General features: G+C 45.6%; 1 protein-coding gene across 1 annotated transcript in view; it reads left to right on the top strand.

Moving 5' to 3' along the window:
* Positions 1–21,359, top strand: part of LOC119162417 (DNA oxidative demethylase ALKBH2-like) — a 59,280-nt gene extending 37,921 nt beyond the window's left edge. The window contains exon 5 of the mRNA XM_075889568.1: positions 1–21,359. This exon is cut by the window's left edge and continues 9,254 nt beyond it. The gene's annotated coding sequence lies outside the window, so the exon portion shown is untranslated.

The raw sequence follows: 21,359 nt of genomic DNA, 5'->3' as shown, positions 1-21,359 counted from the left end.
GAAAAAGTAGAATGTGCAGAAGGAAAGTATATTCCACCCTTAATTATCACGGTAGCATCCTAGCTGTGCATGGACAAATAACATATATGATAAACATAGCATGCAGTTGAAATATGCAATGAAAGTATAACAATACGTTGGGTGTCACGTTTCAAAATTATGGTGTGATTATAGGGGATGCCGTAGTGGAGGGCTAAAAAAATTTTGACCCAAGTAGTGTTTTATTTAATATCCACCATGCTCTGAAAGTTGGAAAAGCTCACTCACAAGGGATTAGAAAAACATGCATGCATAACTGCCACATATGACAGGACAGGACAAACAACTTTATTTGGTCCTGAGAGGCAAGGCAGCGGGCCAACTATGTAGGTCCCCACCCAGCCGTTGGCTAGTCCCATGTCGGAACAGAGAGGCCATGCCTCTCCGCTCGTTCACGGGCCCTCTGGACAGCCTGAAGCTGGACGTCTTGTCTGGGGTCTGTGATTGCCGTTGTCCAGTCTTCTTCTGTTTTAAAATCCTGTAACGCAGGGCACTGCCAGAGCATGTGACTCAAAGAGCAAAATTCACCACAATCTGGGCAAAGTGGATCAATATCCGGATGAAGCATGCTCAGAAAGCCCCTAGAGGGGTAAGACCCCGTCTGGAGCATGCGGAGCGTGCTTGCTTGTGATCTTTGGAGCTTATGATGGGGAAAGGGAAAAGTCTGTCGCTCTCCTCTGTAATGAGATGTTATCTCGTGAAAAGTAACGAGAGGATCACTGTGGACGAGCTCTCCCGAACTCACCCGAGAGACCACCCGTCGCGGCTTGTTAAACCTCGCGCACAGTCGTGGGCTATCTCGTTTGGGTTCAGGTGACCCGGCAGTACGTCTGGTTCCATGTGAGCGGGAAACCAGACTATGTGATGAATAACGTCTGAGGGGGGTTTGCTGTGGAGAATTCTGGCTGCCTCTGTGGCTATCAATCCCGATGCGAACGCCCTAACGGCCGCTCGGGAATCGGTGTACACCGTGGTGCGTTTCGTGTCCAGTAATGCCAGCGCTACAGCAGCCTGTTCTGCTACATCGACCAAGGAGGTCTTCACTGAAGCTGCCGAGACAAGTTCTCCCCTGTCATTGACTACTGCCACGGAAAACTTGCTGCCGCCGGCGTGGCGCGCCGCGTCCACAAATGTCTCTGTTCCGGAGAGGTTCTTTATGAAAGCCCTAGCCCTCGCCAACCTACGACCTTTATTGTGTTGGGGATGGATGTTTCGTGGAAGAGGGTCAACAATAAAGGAATTCCTTGTTTGATAATCAAGCTGCGTAGTTTCTCCCTGATTGAAGATAGGATGGAGGCCTGCCGCATCGAGCAGTTTTCTTCCTGTTTTGAAACTCGATAACCGAATTATTTGTGCTGACCTTTGCGCTTCAATTAATTCCGAAGTGGTGTTGTGCACTCCCAACTTCATGAGTTTTTCTGTGCTAGTCGTGATTGGGACGCCGAGCACCTTTTTGACACTTTTGCGCATGAGCGTGTCCAATTTATCCCTTTCCGTTTTGGTCCAATTGAGAGCCGCCACTATGTATATGATATGGCTCATGAGGAAAGCGTGGTGGGCCCTAAGGAGGATATCCTCGCCTATGCCGCCCTTCTTGTTGGACACCCGCATAATTAATCTCAGAATGTTCTCTGTTTTTGTGGTGAGATGGGCTATAGTCTTTGCGTTGCATCCCTTAGAGTCTAATAAAAGCCCCAGAATTTTCATAGAATTGACTCTAGGAATTGTGCGACCATCCTTGGTGCAAACGCTAATGGGCACCTGATCGAGAGGGGTGAGTCCCCTAACACCTCGTCTAGCCTGTCTGTAGAGCAGGAGTTCCGACTTTTCCGGCGAAAGCGTCAGTCCCGTACCTTCCAGGAAAGACTCTGTAACGTCCAGAGCCTCCTGTAGAGCTTGTTCAACCGCCGCCTCCGATCCTCCGGGACACCAGATTGTAATGTCGTCAGCATATAAAGCGTGTCCGACATTAGGAACTTTAGAAAGGCTTGCCGACAGCTTGCGCATGGCTATGTTGAATAGAAGGGGGGAGATAACTGCCCCTTGGGGAGTACCCCTTCGTCCGAGTTTGAAAGGCTCCGAGACTGATTGTCCCAATTTTATTGCCGCCGTCCGACTCTCGAGGAAAGATTCAACGAAGGAGAAGAATTTAACTCCCAGGTTCAAAGCCGATATCTCCTTAAGAATATAGTCGTGTTTGACAGTATCGAATGCTTTAGTGAGGTCCAGTGCGAGGACCCCTTTTACATCTTTGCTTGGAAAGTCAATTATGTGTGTTTTGAGGAGAAGCATGACATCTTGCGTGGAAAGTGAGGGCCTGAAACCTACCATATTATATGGAAATAGGTCATTCCTCTCGATGTAGCGCGATATCCTGTTGTGTACTGCATGTTCTGCTACTTTGCTAAGGCAAGAAGTAAGGGAGATCGGGCGGAGGTGATCTAAGCTGGGTGATTTACCTGGCTTGGGGATTAAGACCACTGTGGCCCTCTTCCAAGTTTCTGGTACGACGCCCTCCTCCCATACCCTGTTTATCTCCTTCACTAAGGCCTGAATGGCCTTAGTGAAGGAGATAAACATTGCATTCTGCTTCTCAGCGAAATTGCACGCTATAAGAATAGGGCAACTTACTGATGTATACAACCCTAGCAGCAGTGCATTACAACAGCTTATACAGAAATGATAATCAGACCTGTTAGGAAATTTTCGCTGTGAAGGGCATTTTCCAGTAAGCTTATTCTTTGCACTAGCTTTGTATTTTGAGCCTTCAGCATATATATCCAATTCTTTCAGAAGTTTTTTCTCCAATTTTTTTCCAGCATCAGCAAACAGCAGGTCTCGCTGCTGCTTCTTAAAATGGTTGCTGATGTGCTTTGTGTTCTGTTTAACAGCAGCTTGACGTCAAGTATCTTACAGGTGCAGACAACCCAACACACAAATTTCACTGCTAGTTCGCAATCACAAACAGGGCGTATATTCGCACAAGCAAAAATTATTTTAAACCAGTCAATTGTACAAAGAAAAGGTGACTAAGCTACGCTCATACCACGATAGAATAAAATAAATATAGCTCTTCAGCATACTGCAACTTTTCTACCACCTTCAATACGACGTTCCGGCACACGTGTAGTAGCGGAGCAGTGATGCTCTGATATATTCGCTGAGGGGGCGGGGACTCTATCAGAGCATTGGTGCTTCATGTGTGACACGGCACCACGTGCAGAGCAAAATTGACTGTCGATTATAATTACGCCACAGTAGCACATCAGCCGTAATGTCAACGATAGCCAGACTTGGCTGTCGGTAATAGTTACGCTGCAAAGTAACATATCAGCTGCAGTGTGAGCAATTGCAACTTACTTTTTTAAATGAATCCTTGTCCACTTCATTTGAGCTGCAGCAGCTATTGAAGGAGTCGCTATCGGGTTGTTCGTTTTACTGTTGCATTCCTTGAATCATCCTCGGTATCTAAGAAAATATGACCAGTCGATAACTTCAGAATGACTGCTTCCTCCTCTTTGCTTATGTATTGGGAAAACAAGAGGCGCGGACTTACCGTAAAGCTTAATCACTTGAGCGTACCAGTGGCCGCAGTGTGTGTTATCCTTCCAGAACACCCAGTACCAGTTGTGAGGATTAAAATTGCCCGTGTACTTCGGACTGAGGTACCTACATGCATTTACTGGGACTATTCATTTTTAATTATCATCGCGGAACCAAACATCTTGGAGAAATGTGAGTGTCCAGGCGAAATACTGAGCAATTAAGAGACGCAACAAAAGTTCACATGCACCATACACGCACCAACGCTGCCACAAACTTGCCATTGATGACAATGGCAGTGCTATTTGTGGATCTCCCAAGTAGTTTATGCAACCACGACCTCTTCCTCAACATAATGTATTTTACTTTTTGAAAACAACAATATTTAATTCGCAAAACACTTACTTCTTGTTTTCCAAGTCTATAGGGTAGTTTTCTAGAGCTCACAGCAAATAATACATAAACAGTGAACGCAGTTACTGTAACGTTGTGTCGTTGTGCATAGTCTTCGAGATGGCGGGCGCGCAGTGGCGATTTTGGATGTCATCGCTGTGTCCCTTAGGCTAGGTGGCGTTAGCCGCCATCCGATCTTAAGGGTTCAGCCATATCACTCCATCCATCCATTCATCACATCATCATGGTTACAATCATCTAGCCATAATGGCAGTCAGCAACCACCATGGCGACCACAATACAGTACACCATAAGAACGCGGGTAGGTGTTCTGTGGGGTAACTACCTCGCGCCGTGATCTCGCGGCACGTGTTGTAGTGTTCGGCAAATTCCACGCCGCGTGCACAATCTTCAAGACACAGCAAGCAGGTTGTGAAACGACCTTTACCCGGTCACTTATGATCAGTACCGCAGCCTCACTTTGCGTGGACATCATGAAGCGCGCTATTTGAAGTTTGTGTCAAGTTCGACAAGAGATGCATTCAACTCAACCCCAGCCTCGATCAAAAAGAAGGAAGCGCTATTTGGAGCCTGGATTGCAATATGTAGTACCTCGGACAATGAACCTTTATCATGAAGTGGTGGAGACGCAATCGGCCAACCAGCTACACTCAGCAAGAGCACTCCTTAGTCTTTGGCTGGCAATGGATGTTCTGGAGTAGCGGCGTTCGACACGTGAAGTCTGAGTGATGCGCATGGTAACAGCAATGAACATCCTGATCCCGACGACACTTACAGCTTCGAGAAAAACTCACTCGAGCGATTCCGACCGAACTGCAGATGAGGCTCGCGACAATGCTGGCATGAGTGACACTTTTTAAATGCAACAATGGCATGTATTTTACACTGGTGCATGTCAATAAACTGCCAGACTCTGTGTGTGTGCTCATGTGTGTGAGGCTTACATCTCAACTATTCAAGAACACATCTCACATTAGTTTTTGCTCAGAAACAGAGGAAAAAGTTGTGCTGCCGAAGGATGTGGACAGAGTGTGTGTGCACATGAAAGTTGGACATGTTTGCTATGTTGCTGATGTACCAAACTTGTTTGAAACTTGTGACACATAGAGCCAGTCTAATATGAGTTTAGAAAGCTAGGACAACTAAAAGTTGGCTTGATCTTTTCTATTGTTGTTCTCTTCACAACTGAACTTTTCCTATCGTAGGCAGTTTCGTGTGTGTGTGTTTGTGTGTGTGTGTGTGTGTGTGTTTTTTGTAGTCAAATGCTTTAGCCTTAATTAGTACATGCTTTTTGATTTATCGATCTTGTGAGGATTAGAGGCAACAGGTCTGTGCAACCACTTGGGTTTTGTGAAAAGACACACCTCTGAATAACAGATGCTGCTATCAACATATCAGCCAAATCTTTCAGCTGCAAGGGACTTCTTTCATATAGATGACTGTGCTCACTTCGAATTTTCGGATGCCTGTATGGGGTGTAAAACAACTGAGAGCATGCTATTGGCCTATAGTTAAATAATTCAAGAGCAGCGTTTCAATCGAATGTGCTTCTTGCCACAGGGTGCTGCCACATGCTGGCACTGCTGTCCAAAATCTTCTAACATTGTATAGTCACACTCGCACATGGGAATGGCAGCACGAAAAAGCTACCGTGTTTCTTCAAGCATGCTCTAGCTCATAATGTGTGCTGACATAACGCATTTCTTTACTGCCATTCCTCCCTATAGTTTTCAGCACAGTTTGTTGGGACCGACGAGAACAAAAAGAAAGCGGTTGAAGCGTGCAGTAAGCTCCTCAACTTGCTTTGAAATATTTGTGGCAGTGGATTTGCGAGGCATTAAATTTTGACAATGAGGTCAATTAGTGATCACTCAAAGAAGCATTCCATTGTTTCTTTAAAGGATCTCATCCAGTATTCGTTATCGCACTAATATAGTGGCTCATCATTAAAGGCAAAGCACTATGTAGGAGAGACAGCTGGGGGTGGCTTGTGTTGTGAAAGGGAGAAACTGCAGCACCACCCGATGCTTTCAACTCTACGCCAATTTAAAAAAATTATTGTATCGGCATGCTCATTTCACAGTAGTGTGCTGATTATGAAGTTCTATGTCTTGGGATGTTTACTGGCCCTATAGCTAAAGATTTAGAAATTATGTTAGTATTGCTCTGTGATGAGAAGTTTTGTTTGTATTGTTTCAAGTTATGTTTATACTGCTATCCGATAAGTTTTGGATACTGGTATCTTGAAATTTCTAGATGTCTTCTATGATTGTCAGCATAAATTGCATTGCTATCTGGCACCTGCAACCCCATTTGTACATAAAATAAGGTGATCATCTAGGCTGAAGCCTGCTTTGCATAATTAAAGCTCAATTTGTCAAATATGCACCATCATGAAGCATTGTACATTTTATCCTACGCATCCAAAAGCTGCCAGTCGCACTCTTTGAGTGATCGTAATATTTCACACATGGTCGTCAAGTGTTCAATATAAAACACCGATACACTAATATACATGCAGAAATGACCAATCATATATATGTGGGCAGTGTGTTCAAAAAAAGAACTACTGTTAAAATGAAAGTAATGCATTTTATGAAGATCCGATAAATGAACAAAAGACTAAAAACCTATAGACTAACATATGCCATATAAATGACAAATCAAATTTATTCAAAAGGTGGTAGCACTGGTAAGACTGTGTATCAGACTGATATGGAGGTCTATAAGAACTGATAAGACTTTGTATCAGTCTAATACAAGACTGGTAAAACTTATAGGAAAACTATATCAGACTGATTCAGACCTCTATCAGAATTTTTGCTAGGCAGAGGTGACAGTGCTGGACTATTACAGTAAAACAAACAAAGCTTGTTGACTGAAATTTATTTATTTAACAGTAATTAATCACAACTGACAGCTTTGTCAGGCATTCGAGTCCACGTATAGTCTAAAAAAAGAAAAGCAGTATCAAGGCAGTCAACACAGCTCAATCAACCACGTTTGTAATCTTCCTCGAAAGTTTGACACAGTGTCCTCATCACAACGTGTATCATGCCCAATGCACTCACTAGTGTTAGAGGCTCCGCTCTGACAGCCTACCAGTACACTCGACGCGGGCGTTAACTTGACTTGCCCGAGGTCGGGCCATGTGTCAGATGCAGAAGTCTATCCTTTCAGGTTGGGACCAGGCTGCTTCGAAGCACAATTGATCGCGATTGGCTAGTATTTCAGGCTGCTTCGAACCACACCGCGCCGCGGTCGGCTGGTGACTATACATCCATGATCAGTCTGAACGTTGAGCAGTCCAGTGCACCCATCAATTTACCTCCCGTTAATTTACCTCCCGTCGTCACCTACGGCTTACACTCTCACACATATCTTACTTTTGACCCTGCACACAAACAACAAAGGACACAAACCTTCACTAGTACACTGCACCTTCCCTGACAGACCCCATTTTGACAGTCCATTAGCTTGGAATGGCTTGGCTACTTGACTATCCAAAATGGTGCTGCATGGTCAATGGTTCCCAGCTGCTAGTTTGTTATTACGCGCTGCAGCGGCGTTGCGTGTAATGACTAATTTAATAAGACTGTGACATTTAAGAACGCACTGTTTCAAATGGACATTTTGTAATAGCAGGTTCGATACCTAAGCCAATTAATTACGCACGTCTCATTAAGTGGAATGCGTAATTTGGAAATTTTCTGCCAAAAAGAAACAAAGGAGGCAAAAATATACAATAACTTTATGACTGTATGAAACGAACATGTGGAGAAAGTTTTCACATATGAAATGCATCTACTTGGTGCGCAAAGGTCTTAAGAAATTATATCTAAGTGCTCAGTGCAATGCTTTTGCAATCCCCAAAAGGTCCTTGACTGGACATTTTCCGGACCAGTTGTTGTCCTCAGAAAGCACTCGAAAAGACGTTTCTGGGTCACACCAGCTTGTGTCTTCCTTAGTAAGTACTAAGGTCAATGAGAACTGTGCGACGTATATAGTACCATATGAGGACGACCTCGGGACATCGAGTGTTGTCTGGGTGTCTGGATAAATGTCTGACCACATTCATTGCACTGGCCAGCGACCAGTCAGCAGTCAGCGACCCTGACTGCTGACTGGTGTTAAGAGAGGACAGTGCTCTCTTAATACCAACATGGTCGCAAAAGTAGTCGGGCAGAGGTAGCAAGCAAACTGCCTCTCACCGGTGTGCGCACAGAGATGGAACTGAAGGTCATAGTTCTAAGAAAACTTGTCCACAGCTTTTCTGAGAAAACTTTTCGCAACACATGCTGCGAAACATTTCTTCCCCCAAATGACTCGGGGTATGGAGTCAGAGTGTTTCTTTCTGCATAAATATCTGACCACATTCATCGCACTGGTCAGCGACATTTCTTCATTAGCAACAGGTACAAGTAGGCACTCAGGTAGCGTAAGGCAGCCAAACATTCTTTCCCCTGAATGACTGAGGATGTGGCGTACGAGTGTCCCTTTCTGCGTAAATATCCGACCGCATTCATTGCACTGGTCAGTGACCAGTCAGGAGTTACGACCCTCACACGTGTTGGGAACATTCCGAGCTCAGCCGGCATTCCTCCATTAGTGACATGTACAAATAGGCATTCTGGTAGCGTAAGGCAGCCAGGCATTTTCTCCCCCAAATGACTCAAGATGCGGTGCCGAATCAGAGTGTTCTTTCCTACGTAAATATCTGACAGCATTCATCGCGCTGGTCAGCGACCAGTCAGCAGTCAGCGACCCTCACACGTGCGGTGCACATTGCGAGCACAGCTGGCGTTCCTCCATTTGCGGCACTTACAAATAGGGACTCGGGTAGCGTAAGGCAGCCAAACATTTTTTCGCCCGAATGACTGAGGATGTGACGTACTAGTGTACCTTTCTGCGTTAATATCTGACCGCATTCATCGCACTGGTCAGTGACCAGTCAGGAGTCAGCGAACCCTCACACGTGCAGTGCACATTGGGAGCACAGCTGGCGTTCCTCGATTAGCGACACGTACAAATAGGGACTCGGGTAGCGTAAGGCAGCCGAACATTTTTTGGCCCAAATGACTGAGGATGAGGTGTACTAGTGTACCTTCCTGCGTAAATATCGGACCGCATTCATCGTGCTGGTCAGCGACCAGTCAGCAGTCAGCAACCCTTGCAAGTGCGGTGCACATTGCAAGGACAGCCGAGGTGAAAATATTCTAACTAGGAACAACTTTGACCAGTTCAAGTGGTTTATGGTCCAATTCCCAGTGGGGTCCAGCGTCTAGTGGGTTTCAACTGGGACCTGTTGGCAACTGGTCCCCACTGGGAATTAGACCATAAACCACTTCAACTGGTCACAATTCTTTCCAGTTGCCAGTGGACCCCTGCGTTGCATATAAACTAGGAAGCTTGGCATTGAAACTTTGCAGATTTAGTGTGCAGGGGCTGTGAAGCATCTTGATTGCTTCCTTGGATTGACAGCAGGTGCTCACTATTTCGTAGATCTCGTGCGTACGGAACCATCTGAAAGAAATATTTACACTGTTAGCAAAACTTTAATTACTACTTATACATGCAATACTTCCAAAAATTAAATGCCATCTTATTAGAAAATCGTGCAGTGTGGCCTAAAGTAAAGCCGATATTGTTCTCAACTAAAACACAAGTACTAAAATGCAAATATGGACAGCTCCTGTAAGCAGAAACTATGGCTCTTAATTCACACCTCTTAATACGTGACTTGATCCATAACTATACCATTGTGAGATATTTTTATAAAGCAATCATAAGTTAGGTTCTGCTCCATTGTGCCTTTCAACATGCGAATGCAGTCATCTGCAAATCCCTTTACCATACAGTCAACAATATTTGTGAATAAATAGGCACACTTTTGTTGTACATGTCAGTAAAAGGTTCAGATACACCGCAGTATAATTTACAACCTTGCACTGCAAATATTAACACAATTAACTCGTGTCACGTACAATTCAAAATTCTAAATACCGAGAGAATTTTCATAAATGTCCCTGTACATTAACACTATCTGTAGAGATCACGTCTTCTAGCTTATCTCCACGGCAAAAAAAAAAAGCATTGGACTGTAATGTTGAAGCTCACACACAGACAACTGGTTTGGGGATATTTAATTACCGAGCAATTATGTGCCCTTTTCTAGTCTTTCGGATAGAGCTACAGGTCGTCACGAGTATACTTCGTAGTTATTTAGCATGCTGTTAAACACAAATATTGCGTGATCGACACTCATTTTTTATCACGCTCAAAAGCAAATGACCGTGAATGTGCAGTGTCTAAAGCATTGTTTACAAGGCAATGTTTCATCATCTCCACTCTCAAAACGCACCGTGTTGCAATTTATTATATGTACATCATCACTTACTCGAAGCAGAAAAGATTAATTACCTTCAAACGGTTGCAGTGTGAACAAGGCAGCCACGGCAGCATTCGGAACAGGATGATCGACATATCTCTCTCATTGCCGGCAAAAACACTCGTTGGACGAACGCCTGAAGTCGTAAAGTCCTCTGAGGTGTAAAGTGCCTCTGGGTCCAAGATCAAACGTCTTCGAGCCGAGAGATCTTAGGCGAATGGTAGCTTTTCTATTCTTAAGAAATGAGCTGATGTAGTTCTAAAAATGTTCTCCTAGACCCGCTTCTTTAATGGAATAAAGTATGTGAGAGTGTTTAACCTTGTTGAAGGCCTTTTCTAGGTCAAGTGCAAGAACAGCTCTGGTGTCTCTGGAGACAGTGCCAATGATCTTGTGTTTTAAAAGCAACATTAAATCCTGCGTTGACATGGGCGGCTTGAATCCAATTAGATTAAAGGGAAACAGATTGCTTTCCTCGGCAAATTTAGTGGCCTGCTTGAGGATAACGTGCTCGGCTACTGTCCCCACACGTGAAGTGAGAGATATCGGGCGGAGCGAGCCAAGCTCCAGGGGTTTCCCCGGCTTCGGGATGAGGACGACGGTCGCGTCGCGCCACTCTATTGGAACCTCGCCGGTCTCCCATACCTCATGGATTTTGTTCGTTGGAAGCTCGATATCTTTGTCAGGTAAATTGTTTAAGAGTTCATTACTGATCCCATTGGGACCCGGAGCTGATCTGCAGTTGAGCTCATATAGAACCTCTCGTACCTATGCGTCGTAAAGGGAGAACCAAGAGGGTCTTTTCTGTTCTCTGGCACAGCAGGAGGGTAGTCATTGTGTGAGGCGGGTTCTGTGCAAAAATATCTAGAGGCGAGCTCATCAATAATTTGTGTCTCTGTCAGACCAGAGTTCTTTAGGTTGTAGATAAGTCTGTCAATTGTAAGCTGCTGATTGGCTCTGGATTGTTTATCTCCCAGTAGATGTTTGAGGAGGTTCCATTTCGCGCCACTCCACATTTCCCTGTCGACGGCATTGCATACTTCGTCCCATTGCTGTCAAGCTAGCGTTCCACTATGCTCATCTATCTGCCTATTGAATTCAGCAATTCTTTTGCGTAGGCGTTGGTTTAGTTTCTGCGTTTTCTATTGAGCCTGCAGCGCATTTTTAGCTTCAAGCAGGTGGGCTAATGGACTGTCTATATGCTTTATCTCTCTTTCTGTCACCACTTCTTTTCCGAAAGCAGCAATGTCTTCCTTGAGGCGAGTTCGTTTAACGAGTTGTATTTATTCTCGTCTTGCTTTCTGATATCTCTAAAAAGGTCCCAGTCTGTGACGTGAAATTTTCTGAGCAGTGGTGACAAGATTCTTATCACGAGGCTGCTAATGTAGTGATCACTAGTAAGATTCTCTTGTAATTAGGTCCATATGGGTTCCTCTGCATTCCTAACCATGGTCAAGTCTGGTGTGGTATCCCTGCTCATCGAGTTTCCTATTCTGGTGGAGTATCGTGGATCAGTGACTAATCTGCGATCACAAGCTGTGATCTGTGCCGTGAGGGCTTTGCCCTTTGCGGTATCCTTGATATAGCCCCAGTCTTGATGATGTGGGTTAAAGTCCCCTGCTATGATGAGCATTTGATCACCTGCAATTTTACATGCTTTGTGGAAAAGAGCATGAAACGTCTGTTCTGTTGGCTGTTCAGCTGTAAACATTTAAAATGAAAACGGATTGCTTAAGTTTAGCGTTCGGGATAAGCTCGATCATGATGTGCTAAATTTTCAAATCCGGCCTTACGTCATGACATAAATAGGCGAGATGCTTTGAGACGAGTGTCGCTACACCCCTCTTGCCCTCCTTTAAATACGCTTCAGCACGATAGTGACGAAGAGCGGTGACATCAGTGAGCGTTTTCTGAAGGAGGATTACTGGTGGCCTTTCGGTAGCAGAGCTAAGTAAGTGTTGCAATATTGCCTTCCTTTTGCAAAAGCTGACACAATTCCATCGCCAGATGACTAGATTGCTTGCGTTAGCCATTTTACTGACTTGAAGGGGTGTGTACCAAGCAGCGTGTGCTGCCTGTCTGATTCTAAGATTTGAAGCCTCGTGGTGTGCTCAATCAGTTGAAGCCAGACAGGGATAGTTTCAGCAATAATGTAATTTCTTAGCTTTTCAAGCATTATTTGGATGCCTGAGACGTTAAGCGTCTCTTCGTCCATCGGCTCAGAGCCCGCACTGCGTTTCGCGCCTCTGTTGACGGACGCTGTGGCTGCGGTAGCTTGATCACTAGACGCACGATCTCGCTGCTGCATTTGACTTAATATCGGATAATTCTTGTCGAAGAGACGCATTCTCGCGCTCTAGCAATTGTATTTTGTCTCGTGTTTGCTGTGACAGAGTCCCTGGTTGCGCGGGGGCATGCACCTCACCTGTTCCGGCTACCTTGTCCCCCCAAGTAGGTTGCGGGTTGAAGTCACCCCAGGAACTTTGAGAGCATTCCGTGGCGACGTTCCTGGGAGCAGCCGCAGCTGGTGTCTTGGTAGGAGCGGCGGTTCCCTGGTCTCCGGCGTTGCTCGTAGCGTTCTTCGTCTTGAGACCGCCTTTCCTTCTTTTTTTACGTCATCTTCTTACAACGTAGGGAACTTGGTACCTGTTTTCGCAGGTACGGTAACCGGTGATATGAGCGTCTCTGCATAGCGCGCACTTTGGTTGCACACATTCGTGTCCATTTGCGATGATCGAAGTCCCGCACTTTTCACACATTTTTTCAGTCGATCTAGGGCAGAGGTCGTGCCTGTGGCCGATTCGGCTGCAGTTACGGCAAGTGTCGATTTGCCTCTTGTACAGGGTGCAGCGTAGCGTGTTGGGACCGCTGTGAACATAGTTGGGTACTTTCATGCAGTTCAACAGTACGATCACTGTAGGCGTCTCTTTTATGTGCCGGACTTCGAGTACCATTGGGTTTCTGGGTGTGACAAAAAGGCTTTGCAGTGCAGCTTTGGCCAGATCGGTGTCGATGCCTCTGACCACACCACTACAGGTATTTCCCTGAGGTGTGATGTAAGCCGCAATAGAGTGCTTTTTATCTGCCAAGATTATTTCCTGCACTTTGCAGTATGCATTGGCATTCGATTCGGAGGGTGTGCTTATAATGCAGATATTCTGCATGGCATTCGAACACACAATATCCTTCTTCGCTGCCGCTGGGGGCAGCCTGGCAGCCATTAAAATGGCTTGCGTGACCTTTAACTGACTGCATGTTCGTACGTCCAGCCCTCCCCCCGGGCGGACAACCACTCGAAAGTGTGATGTGGGCAGGCGCGGTAGCCTGCAGGCTGCAGCAATCTTTCTCAGCTAGCTGGCTTTAGCGGCGCCAACGTGGGCTCCATTTTGCCTAGCCGAGCGCGTCTCGTGCTCGAAGTGGGTTTTATCCGCGTTCCGCTTTGCGGCGCCCGATGCCGTGTATAAGCACAAATAGACTTGACCCTTGGTGTTGGAGAAAGGACCCACAAGAGGTTCCAGTTGACCTATTGTGATGAATGGGGTATCCAGGTGTGCCTTGAAACTTCTCAGAGTTGCTCCAGTAGAAATCTCGGAGGGAAAGCACATTGGACTCGGTTGAACAACGTCGGTTGGCGGAGCCGATGCAGACGCGTCCGCAAGCCACACCACCTCCTAGCGTTCACTTCAGTGTTGGTGTTAGTGCTGTTGATTGTGGCCAAAAAATTGAAAAAGATGCAAATAAAATACATCATAAAAATCTCAAAAATCAAACCCAGGCTGTCTGCTTGGCAAGCAGCAGTTCTACTACCCAGCCACACCACTGCTGAAAACTGCCTTGAAAAAAAAACAAAAAAAACACCATACATGAATGGCATCTAAAAAAAGAGTCTCCCTAATCCATGTAATATTGCATGGCAGAAGCGTAGAATTGCCAACAAGGGGTTGTTTTAAAGGCCCACCCAATACAAAGTGCTTAGACATATGTAATCATCATCAGCTACAAAAGCACCAACAAAGCAAGCAGTTGCATAGGTTCGCCTGTTACTTTACAGACATGTAGTGGACCCTTAGCTGATTCGCGAAAAGAGTCATGGCGTAGTGGGCACTTTAGAAGTGTGCTAGGATATGTAGTTTGAAAGGGCCAATATTACACGCACAGTTGTTTGTTTTTTTACGGCAGGGTTGAGGCATGCGCTGAGAACCAAAGCCAGGCCAGTAGTTGCGAAGCCGATGCACACAAGGCTTGATTAGACATTCCTTTCTTGACATCGAAGCTCAAGCATCCTCTAAGTGTTCGTGGGTGAGCCTTTGCATTGTACTCTGTTCGTGGTCACAAGTTCAGTTCGAGGGGCCCAAGTTCTTTGCAAATTTGTTGCATAATGTCATTCCAGGCTACGAACTTCCTGTTGACGGGTTAATGCGAGGTTGCCATTGTTCGGACATGTATAACAAGAAACATGCTTTTTGGATTTTTCGAGATTGGCCTGCAGATATGTTTGAACCTTCTTCATAGAGCCAGCTTGTGGATTGTTGATCACCGTGTCTGTTCAACCTACTACTACTGCCTCAGAAGTGGACCATATGACTGAATTTAGGGTTATGGCTTCACAAGTTTCAAATAGGGTTGGATTCTCATTCTTCTTTGTGTGGAAACGTTCTTTGAATTTAGGGTTATGGCTTCACAAGTTTCAAATAGGGTTGGATTCTCATTCTTCTTTGTGTGGAAACGTTCTTGATGGCTCTTTTTGGTTGCACACAGCACATGGCCTTTTAACTGGTAAATGTGGCTGTCACCATACAGGAAGGCTTGTCATTCTGTGCCCCACAGGTGAAACTGCTTGTGCCGCTTGCGATTTTTATGGACATTGTTCATCCCAGTTCGTCCTGTGGGGTTTGTTGGTTGGCTTGGTCTTTGTGTCACTTATTGCTTTCCTTGGCTGGCTGTACCATTTTGGAATCTTGGAGGGGGAGGGCTGGCCAAGAAGGGCACAGTTTGTGGATCTTTTTTGGCATAAATTTCATTGCTTTCCTGTCCAGCACAAGCGTTAGTCTCATTTTCCATTTCATTGTCTTGCCCTGGCTCTGTTCTTGGGGAGCTTTCCTGGTCATTCATTTCCATTCCCCTGCTGCCCATCATTTTGTCCTGGGACAGCTTATGTTATAAGTTGCTCTATGAGCATTGGCTCATTTAGAGTTGCAGTCTCTTCTTTTATCCTCAGGTTGACGAAGTTCAATTACCTCCAGCCACAATCTTGGAGAAAACCGGATGCTTCGAGACCGGTTTGGTCTCTCCCTCATGGGTGACTGTAATGGTCAAGGAAGCACAATCACACCTTGCTCTAGGCTCCATCTTACCATTTCCCTCCCATTCCGGAGGCCGTTCACGTAGATCGGAGGCATTGTTTCCAGGGATCGGTTCATGTTTGCCGGTGTGTGCTGTATACGCCAGAACTCAAGCAAGAGCCTCCTTTTCAAGTTTTTTTCCGTTTCTGGCAGAAGCGCCATGGAAGTGAATTTCATGGCGGTGCTTCTCACAGTGCTCTGCAAGGGCGCTGCATTGAACTTCCATGTTCCTGAAAGCGTTCCTGTGCTGGCGCATTCTTTGGGGGAAGCTTACCGTATTTACTCGAATGTAACGCGAGTTTTTTCCTACATTTTTCTGAAGTGATTTGGGGGTCCGTGTTAAAATTGAGCACCTCGAATCGTGTTTTGGCGGTGCCGCCCCACTGGTTCCTCAAAATGGCTACGACAAACCTTGCGATCTTTCAACTTTGTGCTGGCAACATATGCATGCTGGCAAAATTGAATCGAATTCAATCCAATCCTATTGTTTGCGATGTGCACATGGCGACGTGTTTTGCGGGCGATTCATTTCCTTTGTGCTTCCGTGACTTCGGCTCGAGCATATGGCAGCGTGACGAGTTCAGTACGAAGCCCGCTTTAAGAGAAGTGTACTACTGATGGCTGAGGAGATTGGGAACTCAGCCGCGGCTCAACCGCTAGATGTAGCAGAATCTACAATCCAAGGGTGGAGGCTCCAGCGTGAAGCGCTCTTCAAGAGTGAGCCCGGCCGAAAAGGCTTCCGTGGACCTCGTTGTGGCCGTCACACAAAACTCGAAAAAAAAAAAAAAAGTGGCGTAGTTTGTGATTGAGCAGCGAAATCGCCTATTGGGGGTCAATGTTGTGCTGATTCAGTGGAAAGCCCGAGACGTAGTTCGAAAGATGGGAATCCCGCGGGAAAAATTCTAAAGCTTCACGTAGATGGGCACAAAAGTTCATGCGAAAAAATAGATTTTCCCTGCAGGCGATGCTGGAGGTCTTCATTTTGAAGCGACTTCATCTTGTTCTTCGACTGCTTCAGTTCCATCAATAGCACCTTGTTCGTTGCCAAAAGGCGCGCCTTTGACCTTGTCAGTGACGTCTTGGCCCTTCGGAGTGTTTCAATTTTTCCCCTTTCTTTAGACTGCACCGGTATCCTAATGCGCTGAAGCACCCTCCGTCCCTTCTTTCTGGCCACCTGACGAGACGTATGGATGCGGAGGGTGTCACAAAGAGAGCTGCAAGCCTTGCAGACACTTCCTTCGGCCACTGTCATTGTGCGCCTTGAATGCCTCCATTTTTCTAGAAGATCGCCGTAAGCACACTCAGGCTCCGCTTTGGGATATTCCTTGATGCTCGGTCCTCCTGAGCAAACCTTGATTGCTTCTACGGCGTTCACAATTTGTTCCACATCAGAAGGGGTCGTCACGCTCGCAATTAGCCCAGCGGCGGCAGGTTTGAGGGACTTGCCGAGCAGAACAATGTTCACACTCATGTCACTTTTGATGTGCACTGCCTTAGATATGTAGAGATTCGCTGCTGCAGAATCTTGCTTCACAGCCATTTTCGAGTACACAATATCTCGAATGCCGTCCATATCTACGCGATGTACAGCCCATGAGGATTCGGTAAGACGGGCGGACTGTGCACTTTCAAAAAGTACGTCAAAGGCGGATGGGCGAAGCTCTGCAATTCCAGTTCTGTTCTCTGTTAAGTCAAGCGTGTTGTCATCACCTTCCGGTGGATTGTCAAGTGCATTTGCTGCGCTATGACTGCATTCTCCATTCCCGGGAGACAGGTGGCGTGACTTGGCTGGCAGCTCACTGGTGTTAGCTTTCCGCTTCACCGGTTTTCTCGAAGGCTTCACTTCCTTCGTGAGGTAAGCGGGACATCCATCAAAAATTGATGGTACCGCGTCCTTCGCCAACGTAGCTCTACGCTCACCTTGCATGAGGATATGTTCCTTGTACTCGGCACTCCACGTCTTCACCACGAAATGTGGAGCAAAATGCCGCTCGCACACAAGGTCCTTCCGGGTCGGAACACGGTCCTTTCGTGGGATCGCCCGCCTCCATGCCGCGAGTTTCTCGGCGTCTGCTGGCGGCTTGAAGAGCGAGAATTTCTTCTTGCACGACTTGTAGCCGCTGTTGCACTGCGGAACGAAGCACTTTCCCATGTCACTGATGCCCTATGAGGCCATAAAGCACGCATGCGAGGTGTGACAAATAAAATAGCGGTAACAAAGAACGAAGCCGACGCTGCTGTCACACTCGAATACGGGGTGCGCTCAACAAGCGGCCGCTCGGGAGGGCTAGAACGACGCCCGCCATCTAGTGGAGAGGCGGCCAACTGCGAGCACCACGGAGTGCGCTCGTCGCGGCCGCTCGCCGCAGTCGTTCGGTCACCTCTCCTTCTTACACCGTGGCCGAAATGCTGCTGGTAAGTTTGGCTGTGTGAACTCGAGTGCCTGTGATACCATCATTTCTTCTCTAAACGAATTGAACATCACAAATTGATGGCACTCATAAACTGGTGCTGCATGGGCCTTTTCAATGGAATGGAAAGGTGTATTCTGGATGTTGTGCAATGAGTCACACTCGAAACAAGTCACCCATCTTACCTTGGAGGCATCTTTTAGCCAGCTTGCTGGGTCTTCAGTGCCTTCCTCGTTTCCATAATTTATGCACCCAGCTAGCTTTTGGCAGAGGCATAACCTAGCTGAGGCACCACGTTTGCATGAATGCAAACATGCATGCAAATACCCAGATACAAATGCACATAACACAAACATGAAATTCTGTGGGGAGCTTAGTGTCCTAGCTGCTTCTTGGAAGTTTATCTTCCCCAGATCCCCCAAACCCTTGTTACAGACCCTGCCTTCCTGAAGGTGATGATAGGAACAGGTGTGGGACGTCCTTTCTGAAGAGTGCTGCAATCTTTTGGACACGACACACTATGTGGTTGCTCAGATTAGCTAAACCATGACTCACTCATTTTGGCGTCTTGTGATGAATGGCGTGTCATTGGTTGTCTTGTTATGCTGGTTGTTTGTTTGCCATTGTATTCAAAAGTTCAGTTCAACTCTTCAGGGCTTCGATTTCGGCTTGCAGTTTTACGTTAACAGTAGTGAGACTTCCAATGCTACCAGCACATTATTGCTGGTACTTCGTTGCATCGTTGGAGGCTCCTGTGTGCCAGTGACTCGTCACTCTTTACTGTCCTCGATGTTTCTCATCATTAACATATCTTTTCTGCCTGTGTCAAGGATGTAGCGGAGCTTGAGTTTTTCCGCAAGTTCCTTTCTTTATCTGTGCTGAGAGCTTAAGGACATAGTTTAGCCACAAAGTAATAGAAATTGTTGGCATTTAACGTCCCAATGTTGGCATTTAACGTCCCAAAACAGCCGTGAAATAAGACACACGCAGTGTGAGAAACACAACAGTATGCTTGTCTGTCTTCGGACAAAAGTAACTCCTTCATCATGGTCATTCAGTAAGCTTGGTAGGGTACTGAGTGGCTCCAGCCATGGTGATTGCAGCAGCTAATGACATTGTCTCAGAATGCCATGACTTTAATGGGTATTGAGTTAGTCAACTGGCTCATGTGAGGGAATTAATTAATAATTTTAAGCAAGTTGTAATAATAGAAAGTGCTACATTTCATTCTTCTGGCTGCATTGTAATCTGTCCCAGTTCGTGCCTCAAAGTGAACTGCACTGTGAAGCAGTCTGAGCTAACTACTTGACTTCGATGAACTTTGCGGCCCCTCCGGGATCGAACCGTTGTGGGCAGTGCGCAACCAGAATTTCGGTATTCACGGGCAGAATGCACACGAGTTCAAATATGATATATTTTGGTGGTGCAGCAGGCAAGGAACGTATACACATCTTCATAGATAGCAGCAACACAAAGAGGGGGCACACGTACGGAGAAGCAGGGCTTCGATACCGAATTATGCCCCAGTGAGCTGCTCAATTTTGAGTGCAAATTCAGAAGCTTGATTGGCAGGTTGGACACCCAGAAGGTGCTGGGCAGTAGTACTAAACACACTTTTTTTATCTTTCTCTTCAAGTTTGCTAGTAGTAAAACACCGCGAACAAAATGAGCTTATATCCCAGCCATGAATCATGCTTGACTAGGCAGGCCATGAGCTCACAGTTGTAAATGCAGCTCACCTATAAGCTTCCATGCCATGTACTGTTTTGCAAACTTCTTTTGCCTAGCTGGCAGCTTGTTTATGACACTAGGTGACTCTTAGCCAATACAGTAGTACTGCTTAGTGATTGAACAGTGTTGGTTTTGCTGACACGCAGCTCAGTAGTGTGGGAACAAGGTTATCATTTTCCTAAACAACGTATAGAATAATTTCATGACACTGGTCACTGTACAGCAATTATACTGAGCGCACCAGTCACTAGAAGAAGCTCTGGGATCCATAAGAATGCATTTCGTGCGTAGTGGGTTGCAAGAAATGTTCTTCAGAGAGAGTTTCAAGTGTGCTAGCCTATACCGCTGACAGTAGTGCCTGTCTGTGATAGCCTTGAAAGTGCTGCAATTCGTGTTTGTCATGTTTTACAATGTGATCTTGGGACTTCCCCCTGGCATAAAAGATTAACTCTGTGGAGGGTTTCTGTATCTACAGTTGTCATGTCCGGTCTTTTATCATTGTGCATACGTGTACATGCAGTGGTTTTCTTTGCCTTAGTTGTTTCCCATATTCTCTTCTGCAGAGCAATGTCTAATGAATCAGGGTAAACATCACTGTGATATCCACACTAATTTAATTCAAGGTTTTCTATGTGGCTGGTCTTGTGCTTTACTTTCTAGTGTAAATTCAGGAAAGAGCGATTTCCGTAGTTTGTTATACAGCCAATAATGCTATGAAGTGTGGTCGTGTTATACTGTGCTATCATTATCATTGCTTATACTTTCAGATGAGTGCATTATTTTTATTATGAGTATACTTGTCCACTTTTTGTCTAGGTGATCATGTAGTCAAGTGAAAAAAAAAACGAAACAAAAAAAAAACAAGTAAACTGAGCTAACCTGAACCAGAGGCGGCAACATGCACGGTTATATCCAGAACTTTTGTAATTGAAATTGATTTCTCTACATTTGAGTCTCAGCAAGACATGTATGATTTCTGAATGAACTTGCTCAAACCCATGAATTTATGTTGGTGGAGCAATCTATTGCAATGAGAGTCAGTGCTTCTATACATTCCTACTCTTTATGCAATGTTCCTTATTATTTTCTGCTTCTACCCGACTATAAAGGCAGCTGTCAGTAAACTTATGCTATAATCCGCGATTCCCATGGCATTTTATTGTTCAACTATGGTACTGACTGCACACTTTTGGAACAGCTTCACGTAGGTGCCGCTACTAGGCTGAACCAAGTGGTGATTAAAAAAAAAGTTAAATTGTATGCCTTTAAAGGGTCAAGTCAGTGTGAAAATGTGATGTTGATACGAGCTTGTGAACAAACTTGGCATTGTACTTTCTGCATTCAATGACATCATCCTGCAGATGATGTCTCTATTCAAGGTGTTTCTCAGCCAATGCTTGTCAAGCAAATTGTGTGCTTTGGTGTATACTGTTTTGTGCTTTATATAATCTTGTATTTTAAGGTTTTGTTATAATAAATGAGCTTGAATATGTA

Source organism: Rhipicephalus microplus, chromosome 3 (genome assembly GCF_043290135.1).
Source record: "Rhipicephalus microplus isolate Deutch F79 chromosome 3, USDA_Rmic, whole genome shotgun sequence".
Taxonomy (NCBI): domain Eukaryota; kingdom Metazoa; phylum Arthropoda; class Arachnida; order Ixodida; family Ixodidae; genus Rhipicephalus; species Rhipicephalus microplus.
The sequence above is the reverse complement of the archived record's forward strand: the minus strand, read 5'-3'. Positions and strand labels throughout refer to the sequence as shown.